Below are 14,060 nucleotides of genomic sequence, written 5' to 3'. Positions count from 1 at the left end.
AACATCCTTGAAGGATGCTCCAGAACGTCATATCTCTTCTCACGGAAACAAGATCGCATCCCTTTAGCCTTCTATTTAGATAAAAGTTATTGAATATTTGGATATTGTTTTAAAAATATTGCTACGCATAGCGTCCTTTGGATGGATTCCTTCCCAAAGGTTCCACGAGAGAGTACCGAAGAAAGTGTACAGCAGCTTGTCCTTCTTGATAATAATAAAGATGCGTGCGTGTGTCTTGGTTCTCTGCAGGTTATACCGTTTGTCCAGCGACGGCCAGATGAAGCGTGCATGCACGTATGCTTTCGAGGGTTGGAATATATAGTTAGGAGTGATATGGTTAAAATTTTGATTAATTAAAAATAAAGTTGAATTTTCACTTTTTTCTGTTATAAATTCTGGAAATATCAATGTGCAGAAATAAATTTTACACCATTTTAAAATTTAAAAAAATTGTCTTTTTAATGATACCAATTTAATAATCGTGCAAATTTTTTCGGAATTTCAGCATTTTTTTTAAAATTTACCTTATTTCCAGCAGTAAATACAAAATTGTCTCTAAATTCAATTTCTTTTCATTATTTCATAAAATATTGAATGGCACGATTTTCTTCCACTGCTGAAAGCTAACAAAAAAGGAATCTGCTTACAATCTGCGTAGTTTGCAAGTCAAATAAAAAAGTGGAATTATAATATCTCGAAATTTAAAAGATAGATTAATAGCACATTTGCGCTTTTAATAGCGCTGTGATGCCTTGAAACGACGAATAGTAGGGGAAAAAAAATGGATGTTCTGCATTCTTAAGTCAGTTTTGTTCTGTAAATCGGAACATATGTATGACAATTAAAATGACACGGCTTCAATGTCTGACCATTTGGTGCAATCGGTACACGATTTAGTTGAAATGAAATGTAACCAATATCCCCTGCTGACCAGGCGGTCACCAAAAGAAACTAGATCAAATGAAAACAAATATCTTTTGAAAATCAAAAGTGAAAATGAATTTTAAAATCAAGAAGTAAAATTAAATTTTATATAAATTAGTTTTAAAAATAAATTTTTATCAGTGTGCTCAAGAAAGGAGTAAATTAAATATTTTGTGCTTTATAATTTTTTAATTATAGTTCATTCATTGACTTTGGCGGCCAACTTTTTCGTCATGAAAATCGGTTGTAATTAAATTGAATGAATCTCTTATGCGTAAATTGAAGTTCATAATGATTTTTTCCAACGAAAGAACAGTTTGACTAATGAATTCCGGAATTCACATCATTACAGTGCTATTAAAATCTTAAGTAGCTGCTTAATCTTTCTCAAATTGCACATTATCTTTTTCAATTATGTAATTTCCCTTCACGCTTTACAGATCATTCGAAAAATCCTTCTTTCCCTGTAAGAAAGGAAGGAAGGAAAAAAAATCCCCCAATCAAACAGTTGAGGATGCAACAAAGACGTTTGAATTTCATTGCAACAATAAAATATGCGCCAAAAATGATGCAAAAGTTAGTTTTAAAATAATTTCAAATTTCAGAAAAAATTATACTAAAATTGAATAAGTAACATTAAAAAGAGAAAACAAATTTTAAGATAATGTAAAAATTAAATTTATGATGTAATATTTTCGGAACTGAAGGCAGAAAAAGTCAAGATTTGACTTAAATTTTGTTTAATGAAATGTCTAATTAAGATTCCAAAGAAAATCGCTACGAAGTCCATGTTCAAATTTTTTTAATATTTAATTCTATGTCGAAAGAGATAGCTCTAGATCTGTCCTGTAAAGCACTGGCATCCCCCGTCCAGCACACACATCGACATACAGAAACTCTTTTGTAAAGATAGATAAGTATAGATTATTATGAATGAAATGTAATGTTAAAGTTAACATTTTCTCAAATATAGATGGCGCCATGAGTATGAAATTAGAATTTTATTAATAATTAATAGTATTTATTAACGATTAAATAAATGGATTGAAAATAGTGTATTGTCATAAAAAAAAGCTCATGCATAACATTTTGGGACACTAGTTGACGAAGAAGAGACTGAAAATCAATTACAAATTCTTTCGCAACAAATAAAATAAGTGAAATGAAATAAAAATATTTGAATTAAAAATTAAATACAAGGACTTAATTTTCTTGATTTATTTTTCACATGGTCTTGTCACCATCTCTCGTTCATAGCATCAACACATTTCATTAGTGGTTCAAACATAAGTTTCTTTTACTCGGTGTACATTTTACTTACTTGTAGTGCCTGAATTTTGGAATTTGAGGGCCGCGATCTTGAGGTCAGATTTCATGAAAGATTCCGACTGGTGTATATGTGAAATCCGTAAAAGGTCAAATGATGTCCACTCACGTGGTGCGGCACTTTCGACAGAGGAGTGCTCGATTAAACATCGTCTTCATCGTCTAAGAATGCTAGGAAATTATAAAGTCCTACCTAAAATAGTTCCCACATCACTTAAAAAAATGGGTTGTTAATTTGATTAGAACAAAACTTCATTTGCTTCTTATCTACAGTAAATGTGTCGCCACTTTTTTTTAAATTTCTTACCATTGTTATTACGTTAAATTCGATACATTTTACTGGGTTATGTAATTTACATTCTTGAAGCCATGGATAATTAAGTAGAAAACCTCGTAAAACTCGGTTATCGTTCGATTCGCACTTAAACCATACTCTCCAAACTTTATCTTCTACTCCATGTATGTTTTTGTGATTATGGCACTTTACAATCCCACTGACAGTCATCTGTCAGTGATTTAAGTGAACGTCTCTTGTTTTTACAGTAGCGCCAACTAAGGCCAAGAGTACGATTTAGCTAGTCATTCGTCGCAACCCTTTCTTCATGCATTTCATTCACTCATCCACAGCAGATCTTGATTTAGACCTGAATCAGAGAGCGATCACCTCTGAACCAGTGACGTTGCTCTCTACATGGAGGGCTGTGTGACCACGACAGGTTTATGCGTGCGCCGGCCGCCACACACACGGAGGGCCTTCGGCCAGCGGGGTTCGACCTCACACTCTGGGGGATGCGAATCCAACCAGTCTATCCGTACCCTCTCTGTTTATAATAGATACAAATAAGGATTCGTACATTCTCTCTTACGACCGCACACCAAACCAAAACGGGGAAAAAAAATCAAATAAAACGTAGTTTCAAGTAATATTTTTTTTTTTTCACATACCATAGAGTAGTTTCATCTTATCTATTTTTTAACATTATTTTCTAATAATAAAAGCAACGGAATTGTGTTCTTGTGCACTGAAACTTTAGAGGGCAAAATAATTTGATTCAGAGCTGTGAAATGTGGCACAAATATACTTTAAAGAGTAAGAATGTGCACTTTGGAATGATATTTTAGAAATTTTTATTAAAATTTTACTTATCTAAAACTTAAAGGATTTTTAAAAATTTGCCGTTGATAATTTCGGAAAACATTCTGGTACAAAAATAGTTTTTACAACCCCTAAAAATCATCTCGTTAACACTATCTAATTATTTTTCTATTTTTAGTAGTTCTAAAATATCTTATGCAATTTTTGCAGCAATACTTTTTTACTGTTGCATCGAAATTCAATCGTTTTCATTGTCCTTACAAACATTTATTCGTGTATTTTCTTCCACTGTAGAAAGCTAAGACATAAAGACTTAGTTCATTTTTTTAATATTGTTTGGCAACATCGTTACAAATTTTTATATATATATATATATATATATATTGTAGATTTTATAGCAAAGAGTTCTAAGATATTAAATACCTTTTCTGATATGCTTATAAATAATATTAGCTTTTCGTTCATTTTTTTTTATTCTATTTCATTCCACGTAACCTGCTGTTGTGTCTTCATATTATTCATGTAAAATACTCTCACCATTTTAATATCGGAATCAAATGAACTCTTTATATATAAAATAAGAAAACTGAAGTGGCCATGTTGGATAGCATGTCATTAGATGTTCAGCTACGTAACACCTGCACTCAAATGTGTCGCGTGACCTGATCTCATAAAAGAATTTCAAGAAGATTAGAAATACCGTTAAAATATCTAAAAGAACTTGATATTTGTCGAAGTAACCATGAATATCAATCCATGCACAGGACATTTATCTAAAATTAAATGCTTCAATATTTCTGAGGAACCATTCGCTTGTCAAAAGCGCTGGTGTGCGTAGATTGACTGTTTGTGCTTTAGGTAATGTTTTTATAACACATTAGACTTGCGACTTTTCAAGTCACAAGGAGCTTGAAATCATCGGAGTCACAGTGAAGGATTCGATTCACAAGTCATACGAGCGGTTCTTCATTTCATTCGTGGATGAAGAGCCACGCATCTTTTCTCATGTGAAAAGATGTGAAGAGTCATGATAACCCATGAAGTGTGCGCCCATCTGCTGCTCAATAGCAATTATCCGTGAACGTATAAGAAGGTACTGTCGGTGTTTCGGTGTTCGGACCCCTGACCAGTCTTACTGAATGTTCGGAAATATCGCACTTTTCAAAAGATGGTGTTGCTAGTATTATACAACATCGCTCCATAATTTGATCTTCGTACGGTTTCAGCATGATAGAACTCGAGCTCATTTTTCCTGTGACGTGCATGATCAATTGAACGTAACATTTGTGCGAACGTGGATGAATATTAGCGAATTCTTCACGTGATTAATAAGATTCTTCATTTCATCCAAACTGGATTTCTGCTTTTTTTAGGAGGCGGAGGCTGAAAACCATTTTTTAACAGCAGTTTCATTGCAAGAATCTCCGTCGCACATGCAAATCCATACACTTGAAAGGGTCCGATAATCAATGTATGGCCATGAAGAAGCATGCATACTGTTCACATCAAGACCACGTAACTAGCATTTCTGAAAGGTTGCAATCCGCAGAGGGGTACATTCGGAACTTGGAACAGTACGTAAAATAAATATGTTAACGGAATTATAATTTCACCTCAATTTCCACTCTGTGAAATGCATTTTCATTCCATTTTTTCTCCCTTCTTGTGGTTTGGATTGTACTCATTTAATTTCAGAATTGCATTTACTGCTCATACGACTAGCTGAAACAGCAGTAAAGCGTTCACGCATTGTGTTAAGTATATTTTATACAATTCTACGAAATATTATGACCGAATTAAATGAAAAAAGAAGAAATTAATTATACCAATCACACATCCTACAGATCAAACTGACGATGAATAATCGCTAAAATAAAAAGATATCCGTTTAATTTTGCCGATGCTGTCATTTGCAACACTTCCACGTGATATAATAATAATAATAATAATAATAATAATAAACGAACTGACTGACATCTTTTCAGATCCTAATTAAGCTTTCGACAACCAAGTTTTCCGGTCTCGTATATTCGTTTTATTGGTCTCAGTTATTTATGCAAGCAATTAATTTCAATTGTTTATGCTCAGCCATTACGCACCTCCCTTATGTCGTAATAATGAGGACTCATGGGTACATCAAATACATTTGCAGTATTTGATAGAAGGTATTTGACAAATGGACACTAAATTCCATAATGTAGTGCTTGTTTTTGTGGGATGTCTTAAGTCACATTTCTGATCTAATTAGATACAAGTCCAATGAGAATCTTAGACTCGGTTAAGAAATATTCTAATTGCTCAATTTGCTGACTTCAAATCTGTCCGTTTACGCAGTTAGCTCTCTGATATGCAGTTAAGTGATTTTGAAAAAATTCTCAGTTGTTGCAAGCATGCAAGAATTGCCTTAAGGTAAAATAGAGGAATCAGTCATGCCAAAGCCTTCCTCTAACGCACCAACAAATTTTCGGGCAGCACCGATAAATTTAAGAATCTCGTATTTACAGCCGATAAAATTGCAGGTGAATCTTGTACTCGGCCGTATAGAAATTCGGGTGATCCTGCACATTTGACTAAATTAGAACTTAACTACTAGTAGGAAACAGATTTAAAGGAATCAATAAAGTACTCGTAATACATTTCCTTGCGTTGGTATCGACCCGCTTTCCTTCTCGAAATCGTTCACGTGGTTGGCACCATTTTATATTTTGTTAAAAAAAAATTATGCTGAAAAGCATTTCACTTTGTAACTTTTTCAAAAATGAGTATGCCTGTCAGTTGAAGCGAAGGCTGATACTGGCAGAGAGCGCAATCGTTTATTCGTTCGGGATGTCAAATTTTGCATTCGTTTTTTGCCTTCAGTTTCCCTTTTTAATTATTCTGAAAAATGCAATATTTTATTTTTAAAATGTCTTATAGCAAATGGTTAGCTACAGATAAATTTGGCGTTAACCATATTACTCAATTTAGATTTCGGTCGATTATTGAACTGGAATTTCACCGTCTTAGATGTGTCTCGATTTATCTTCCATGTCGATTTCTTAGAAAAGCGTGACTTTCTTATTAATGTTAAAAAGGGAAGCTAGATTGATTCGGTTAGAAGGTTCATTCAAACCACTCGAAGATATATATTATCTAGTCATTTGTAGGTATTACTGTATTATGGAGACACAAGCTATTATCAACTCTTCTCTAATTTATCCAATTTAACTAATACGTCTCTGAATGTCATGCCAAAGTCGCAGGGAACCACGCACTGTATTCTTGCGTAAGAACCGCCAATCGATTCAAGTGGCAGATAACTTCCCACTGAAAAGCAAAAAAAAAAAAAAAAAAAAAAATGAATTCAAAATCTTTCTGCTGGAAACAGAAAGGCTTTCAAAGGCTTCTGTTCCTATTTCAAAAAGCCCTTGAGAAAGTTTCTTTCACTTGGTGTCCAAAAATACGAGTTGGAGAATTTGTGGCGACTATCGGCTTCTGAAAGTTATAACCGAAGCCGATCGGTATCTTTTGCATTCAAAATTTCGCATCAGAATTGCATGATAAAGCAGCATTTTTCAAAAAAGATTTATAACATGCGTAGTATCAGATTCCTGTGGAACCTGCAGACATTCTAAAACAGATCAGATTACCCCTTATTTATATGAATTCCTTTATACACCTGTCAGTTCAAAAATGCTAGACAAACTTTTCAGATTTTTTTTTAATGATGCATTACGAGATCCAAATTGTTTTGCGTATTTGTATGATATTTTGATAGTTTCGGTTGGCTTTGCATTTTACTACAAAGATTTAGAGAAAGTTCCTCCAAAGGTTAAATGAGAAACATGTTTAATCCTAAATATCGAGAGAGGGTTTTTTGGGAACTGATAAACTTCCTTATCTTGATTGTAAAGTTTCTAAGAATGGTATCTCATCTTTAAAAGAAAGGGTTGAAGCCCTCGTCCATTACCCGCAACCATAAGGTGTATGCTCTCTCCGGACATCTCTTGTAACGTTTCATTTTTACAACAGATTTATTCCCAACGCTATGGAGACACAAAGAATCTTGCACTACCTTATTAAAGGTGAAAAGAAGCGCGGCGTTGTTTGTAGAGACGCTGCTATTCAAGCTCTTAAAGTGGAAGAAGTTCAGTCTCTCAGGCAGCTCTTTTAACTCATCCGAATTCAGAAGCCTGGCTTTCACCAGACGCATCCAATAAGATAGAACGGGAAGATGACAACAATGTAGAAAAATATCTAGCCACTTTCCTTTTTCCCCCGGAAACGAAACCTGTGGAATCTAGACACAGTGATATGATTGCGATTTATTTGCTGTTTACATTAAGACATTTTCACCATATGTTAAAGATCGCGATTTCCTTATTTGCGCAGATCATACACCCTGCAGATCATAAAAATGAATCATCCACCTCGCATCTACTGCGGCCTGAGAATGGAGATGATTTCGTGTTTTACTGCATTCCACTCAAGCCTTTTTCACGTCAGCCGGCCTATCAATGACCATCAACCTTGCTGGTTTATAAGGTTTCAAAAATCTCTTTCCTTTATTATTTTTTTCAATTTCAAAATAGCAAGCGATATTTGTAGAGAAATGGAATGAATGTTTTCTGGAGTGCGTATTTTATTTTGTTTGTGATTTTTTTTTTAATTCGAGGGGTTTTTTTTTTTTTATGATTTTGCATATTTTTTTGCTAGGGATTTTTTGGTGCAGTTCTCTCATTTCTTTTGTAGTTCTGATGTTATTCATGCGACTGGGAGATCTTTCTGCTTGTATTGTCAGACGTTGCTGTATATGCGAATAACACATTTTAAATTCGAAAATTATCGACACAGAGTGAGAGAAAGTAAAAACATGAAAGTCAAAAGAAAGTGAACATCTGTGCTCCATTTAGAAAATGTATTATTTTAAATACAATATTGACTTATAATATAAAATAGATATATATAATTATTAACTAAGACGACTTACTGATACAGAAATGAAAGCAGTAGTATGAGAGGTCGAAGCTAATCCTGCTACAAGTGCTGTTGAAATATCGCAAAGCATCTCGCAAAGATGAGCGAAAGGTAGCAAGTGCGAGGCTAGAGAGCCTCGGTCGACGCTTCGTTAACGTGGCAGGATTCCGCTTAGGAAACAGCGAAATCAAACCGGAAAAAGCGTCTGTTGTTCGCCAAAAAAGGCTTTCATAAGGATTGAGATTATTGGAATAATATTTTATTTAGTGATGAGGAAAAAAAATGAATTATTTGGTACACACAAGCCCGCAAAAATGTAGAGACCAAAGAATGAAGAGTCCAGAAATAAGTATTCAGTTAAGACAATGAACCTTTCGCACTCGGGTAGTGCCTCTCACTCATCATTTGAGATGGTGCATTATTTTGACGTTTTATTTATTTATTTTTCAATTTTGATTGTTATAAACGCTTACAGAATGGTAAAAAGAGATGCAGATTCATTTTTTCAGGAAAATTCTACTTTGTGTGTATTTATTTTTTGGTGTTATAAGCAAGTCCATGCCTTAAGTGAATAATTATGCATCGGATTATTTTTCCGAGGGCAAAGGATTAAATAGGGAGAGTGAATCCGGCGATGTGTGAAGGCTGCAGGAGTTGGCGATTTAGTATCTGTTGAATCTACAATGAACAAAATGGGCTATCTAAATATTTTAAAAGATAATATTGCCTCTAGAGTTGCGAATGTGGGATTGTCGCGATGCTGGATCTTCCAACATGATAATGATTCCAAACACACATCAAAGATTGAGAAATAATGGTTACTCTATCGAGTTGCGAAGACTTTAGACCACCCTCCACAGTCACCAGATCTAAACTTCATCAAAAATGTATGGCCATATCTTGAGAAAAATGTACGTCAAAGAATCATTTCTGTGAAGGAAGAGTTGAAACAAATTGTTATTGAAGAAAGACAAAACAAAAACAAAAAAACAAAAAAAATCCTTCCTGGACTGACAAAAAAAAACTGACCGCATTTCTACCTAGATGATTAAAGGCAGTGGTAAAATCTAAACTGCAGACAAAATATTAACATTACAGTTTTCATTGTTTCTGTTGGTATCAGTGTTCTCTGTTTACTTTTTTTTTTTTTTTTTGACGCATGAAATTTGAGGCTTTTCTGTTTTAATTGAATTATTTCTTTTGGCATTTTGATTTAACTCAACGCTTACAAGTTGTTGCATCCTACAAGAATAAGTTAATAATTGTATATATCTACTTTACATTATAAATCAATAATATATTTAAAATAAATTTTCTTTATCAATCATAGATGTTTACTTTCTTTTGACTCACTATATTTTGCTTGAGACTTGTCTAAGCACTTTTATGCACATGCAATAGTTTTTTGTTTTTTTTAAGAATATTAGTTTTGTTGAAATTTTATGTTCAATGTATTATTTGTTTGTGTGCGTTTTTTTTTTTTTTGAGATTTTGAACTTTTTTTTGTCAGCATCCTGGCCCTGTCATGAGTATTTTTATCCTTACTTAAATTTTTATTAATGTACAGTCGAGACTTGCCGTGTATTTTTTGCACAGCTCATGTTGCGTATGATGTAGAATTTCGGTAGTGCGCTCAGCATATTCTGTCTGTGGGCGAGGAGAGGAAAAGCTGGGTTCCCTTCCGGCTGCGAGTTTGGTTTCCCTCCAGGCGATTCATTTTGTCTCTCACTCACTCCTACGAGAAGGCAGATCGTAGCGGGCATAGAGATCATTTCTTCGCCTAGTAGCAATATTTCTTCATAAGAATCTTTTGCTGAGCTTTTTATTGGCAATGACCCAAAGAAGCGTTTAGGAAGAAGTGAAGTGAATTTTACATTATTTTACAATAATTTTGTACATCCCGAAAATATTATTCAACTCTCTACTTCCGGGCTCTGTGCAGGCGTTTATTTTTATTGTTTTTCCATTCTACTTCAGATATATAAAAGGTTTATTTTCCCATGTTTCCGAATATTATATATATATATTTTAAGCAAATCAACTGGAAATTGGAGCTTTCCAATTGCCTAAGACCCTTGCGACCCTTTTCTCCTATTTCCGCGTCACATTCAGCAACAAAACACACTTCGAACAGAAGCGTGAAAGAGATAATTTTGAACTAAATATTTAAAACTGCCTTCCTCACTTATTTATGTACTTTTTGCTACAGATGATGCAGTTAGAAGTTCGAGAGCGTCGCTGCAACACGCATTACAAAAGCATCTTATAATCGTGATTTTTTTTTTATAAGTTTGGCGAACATTGCCTCGAAGCCATATGGTCACTGTCAAAGCCGCCCTCGCTCCTTCCCGTTTATCTGAAGTGCCCTCCCCTCCCGTCACAAAAATCCTCCCCTGCTTTTTTTTTTTTTTTTTTTAATTTATTTTGCGAAACTCGAAGATCACTTTGGGCAAACATTTCCCCAGAGATATGATCCCAGAAGTTAAAGAAATGAAACTTGTATTCGAGAGTATACTCTTTCTGGAGTATCGAATACCAACTTTTCGTTAATGGGTCGTTAAGACTTTTTTTTAGGGACACTTTTTTTTTTTTTTTTGCACCAATTCTTTGCCGTTTCCATTTAATTCGCCAGCGATGCGCTTCCACATGCTGTTCATTCTAATGAAGAAACAGTGCTCGATTCTTATTTCTTGAGTTCTGAATGGCCAGCTTTTGTCTAATCTGGCTGCAGCTGCTGCCTACGCTGAAAACGAATCTTCTCGTTCCATGGCGCACCTCAAACGCGCAGTCGCCATTTTTTTCGGACAGCAATAAAACATAATTATTTATGAGCTGCATAAGATAGCTCCGCAAACACTTGCGGAGTCTCATTCGGTTTATCTAAATATGCGATGGCAACTCAGTGGTTACAATCGAGCGGGTGTCGAAATATGTCGCGGGATCTGTAGTTTCACTAATAAGCTGAGATGATGAAATACATGCTCAAAGAAAGAGTTCTTTTACTCAAAGTTTAAAAAATATCCTATCATAAATTTCAGATCTTCTAAGAAACTTTAACAATTTAATTTGTATTAAAAATTTTAAGGAAGTATAGAATATTGTGTTATTTTATTTTTTCCCCTTGCTAAGAGAATGATTTACTATTTGGGCACCGAAGAGGTAAAAGGCAAGAAAAAACTCTAGACAGAAGAACATACCTTTTGACAGATGATATATCGAACAAAGAATTCACCACCCTCCGCCAGTGCCTGTTCCAATTTCGTAAGCTTTCGAATAAGCATTTCTCAAACTTTACCATTTTGTACCTAAAAATAAGAATTAAAAATATATGCACCATTATGTGCATACAACACATGTATATGCATCAGAAATCATAAGGGAGACTGTTGCACATTTGGTTATTTTTCCTATTATAAGACTAAAGACGGACATTTATAGTTATAGATATAATATTTTATGTAAAACTTACATTACCTAAGTTTAATTTTCACCATTCACAAGCAGCATGGTAAGAAAAATTAATTAAAAAAGAAACATCATAACTACATGCAAAGAAATCCATGCCGTAAAACTTAATGCCCTCTTACATGGATTAAATTTTCTTACACTTCCGATTTTGTTGTTGTTTGTTCTGTTGTTGGTACTATTCCAACTGCGAGGATGAGAAAAAGTTTTTACTCTCAACTCTTTTTTCTGGCTTTCTGTTTTAAAACTTTGCTGCCTGCATTGTCTCTTCTTCAGCCTCTCGTTAAGCATACGAATTCCAATATCGATCTCCGAATTTTCTTCTTCATCAATCTACTTTGTTCTAAACAATGCTTTTTTTTCCTTCGGAAAATATTTTTGTAATGTCTACCGAATACCGTATTTAAATTTGTCTTCCCCAGGCGCTTTTATGTTGAAATTTAAAATAAAAAGCTTTATATGTTCCCCACTTGAAATTTTCCCCCGTTCACCACATAGAGTAAATGATTTATTGCTTTGAGATAAAAAAAAAATATACATTTCTGTAGCATGTTATTATAACTTGGAAAAGACCGCGCTAATGAGCATCCTATAACTCAGATCGGCGGTCTAGGGTGCAAGATCTGTCGGTTTACATTGAAACTTATAACCTACTAACTGCCGCAAAAGAAATAATTTTGGAAATATCGTTTGAAATCTAAAATAGCTTCTTGCTTAATTAAGAATAATATAAAGAATGACACTTATTTTGTCGATAATGAATGCATTCATTGAAATTGAAGGATATATAAAGGAGAAGTATAAAATATATTTATTCTATTTTTTTTTAACTTTATTATTCAAGCATACTTCAGGGTATGCAATATTTCTTTTTTTCCCCCGTCTTCAGCAAAAACATATAAATTTCTTGATTGTCCGATTCGTGATCATAAAGCATGCAACTGGCTTTGTGAAAAACATGGATTTTCTAGGTTCAAAGCAAATAATATAAGTTGCTTGTAGTATCAATGAGAAGAGAGATAGCTGAAATCTATCACGGTAAAGCATCCAACTTAGCTCTTTAATCTCATTATAGAGTGCTATATTAAAGAAAAATACATCTTGTATCGCTAAGGTTAATGTTGCCATTTTAATAACGGGAGTGCATGAAAGTGTTTTATTACACTGAAATGTTATGTATTAGGTTTTCTTGTAATAAATAACAATATGCCGTATAAAATAGAAAAAAGCGCTTTTCTATAATTAACTGTTAGAATTTATTATTTATGTGATGTGAACTAAACCAACAAATATCTGTTTTGGAAAAGATATGTTATTTTCAAAATTGTGAAGGTTTAATCCGCAAACAAGTTACTTTTCTCAATTTTGTATCCATTATTTTATTCGGCAGGTATTTTCGCTGGGACATAAGAGTTCAAATTCCTAAATATGTGGGGGCCTCATAGGGTCACCAGATTAATCTAGCCCCGAACATTCAAATTTGTTATGAAGATTGTATACGACTTTGGTGACGCATTACTGCTATCATTCGAAATCTAACCCTTTCCAGTGCAGACGTCCTGATGTAAAAGGGTTTCTGATTATAACAGAAGAAAAGAACTGACAAAAATGTTGCGTTGCCTTGAATAAGCAGTACATCTATGAGTCAGTCACACTCATTTTTTTTTTTTTTATCACCGAAAAAGTTTTTTCTGATTATTCTCTTTCAAACGAAAATAAACTTATCAAAGCGTCGCTCTTAGGTTTCGATATTTCTTCTTGTTCTCTTCATTTATTTATTTTTGAAAGTGGTCATTTGTAGCAGGCTGGCGCTAATAGCCTCTTGACTTTTCTCTCCATTGATTGAATGACGCCCTCTCTCATCCAAGTTGAGGCGAACGCCTTTATTTCTCTTGTTTGATCAAACAGATCGACTGGAACAAATTTTCTATAATTCGAGGGCGCTTTTATTTATTTGAAGTGCGGGTGTAATTTTAAATTTATGGATAAGTCATCATTATGTATCGTTGTTATTTAATAAATCCAAGTTTTATAAAAGCAACTTTTCAAAAAAAAATCTTTTATTTTTTTCAAAAAAATAAATAGAAAAGAAGAAAGAAATGGCACTAAGAAGGGGAGGGTACGAGGTTGAAAATTCATTTCGGGATGAGATTTAGTATTAATGGTAGCATACACATTTAAGACGTTCCTTCACGAAAATATTGAAGCGCAACGGCCGGTCAATTTCGAGAAAATGGCCCTCGAACTTTCAATACAGCTTATTTAATAGTAATGTGTCGCCGTTGCCGAGGCG

This window comes from Argiope bruennichi, chromosome 10, assembly GCF_947563725.1.
Source record: "Argiope bruennichi chromosome 10, qqArgBrue1.1, whole genome shotgun sequence".
In the NCBI taxonomy this organism is placed as follows: Eukaryota; Metazoa; Arthropoda; class Arachnida; order Araneae; family Araneidae; genus Argiope; species Argiope bruennichi.
Note: the sequence above shows the minus strand (reverse complement) of the source record.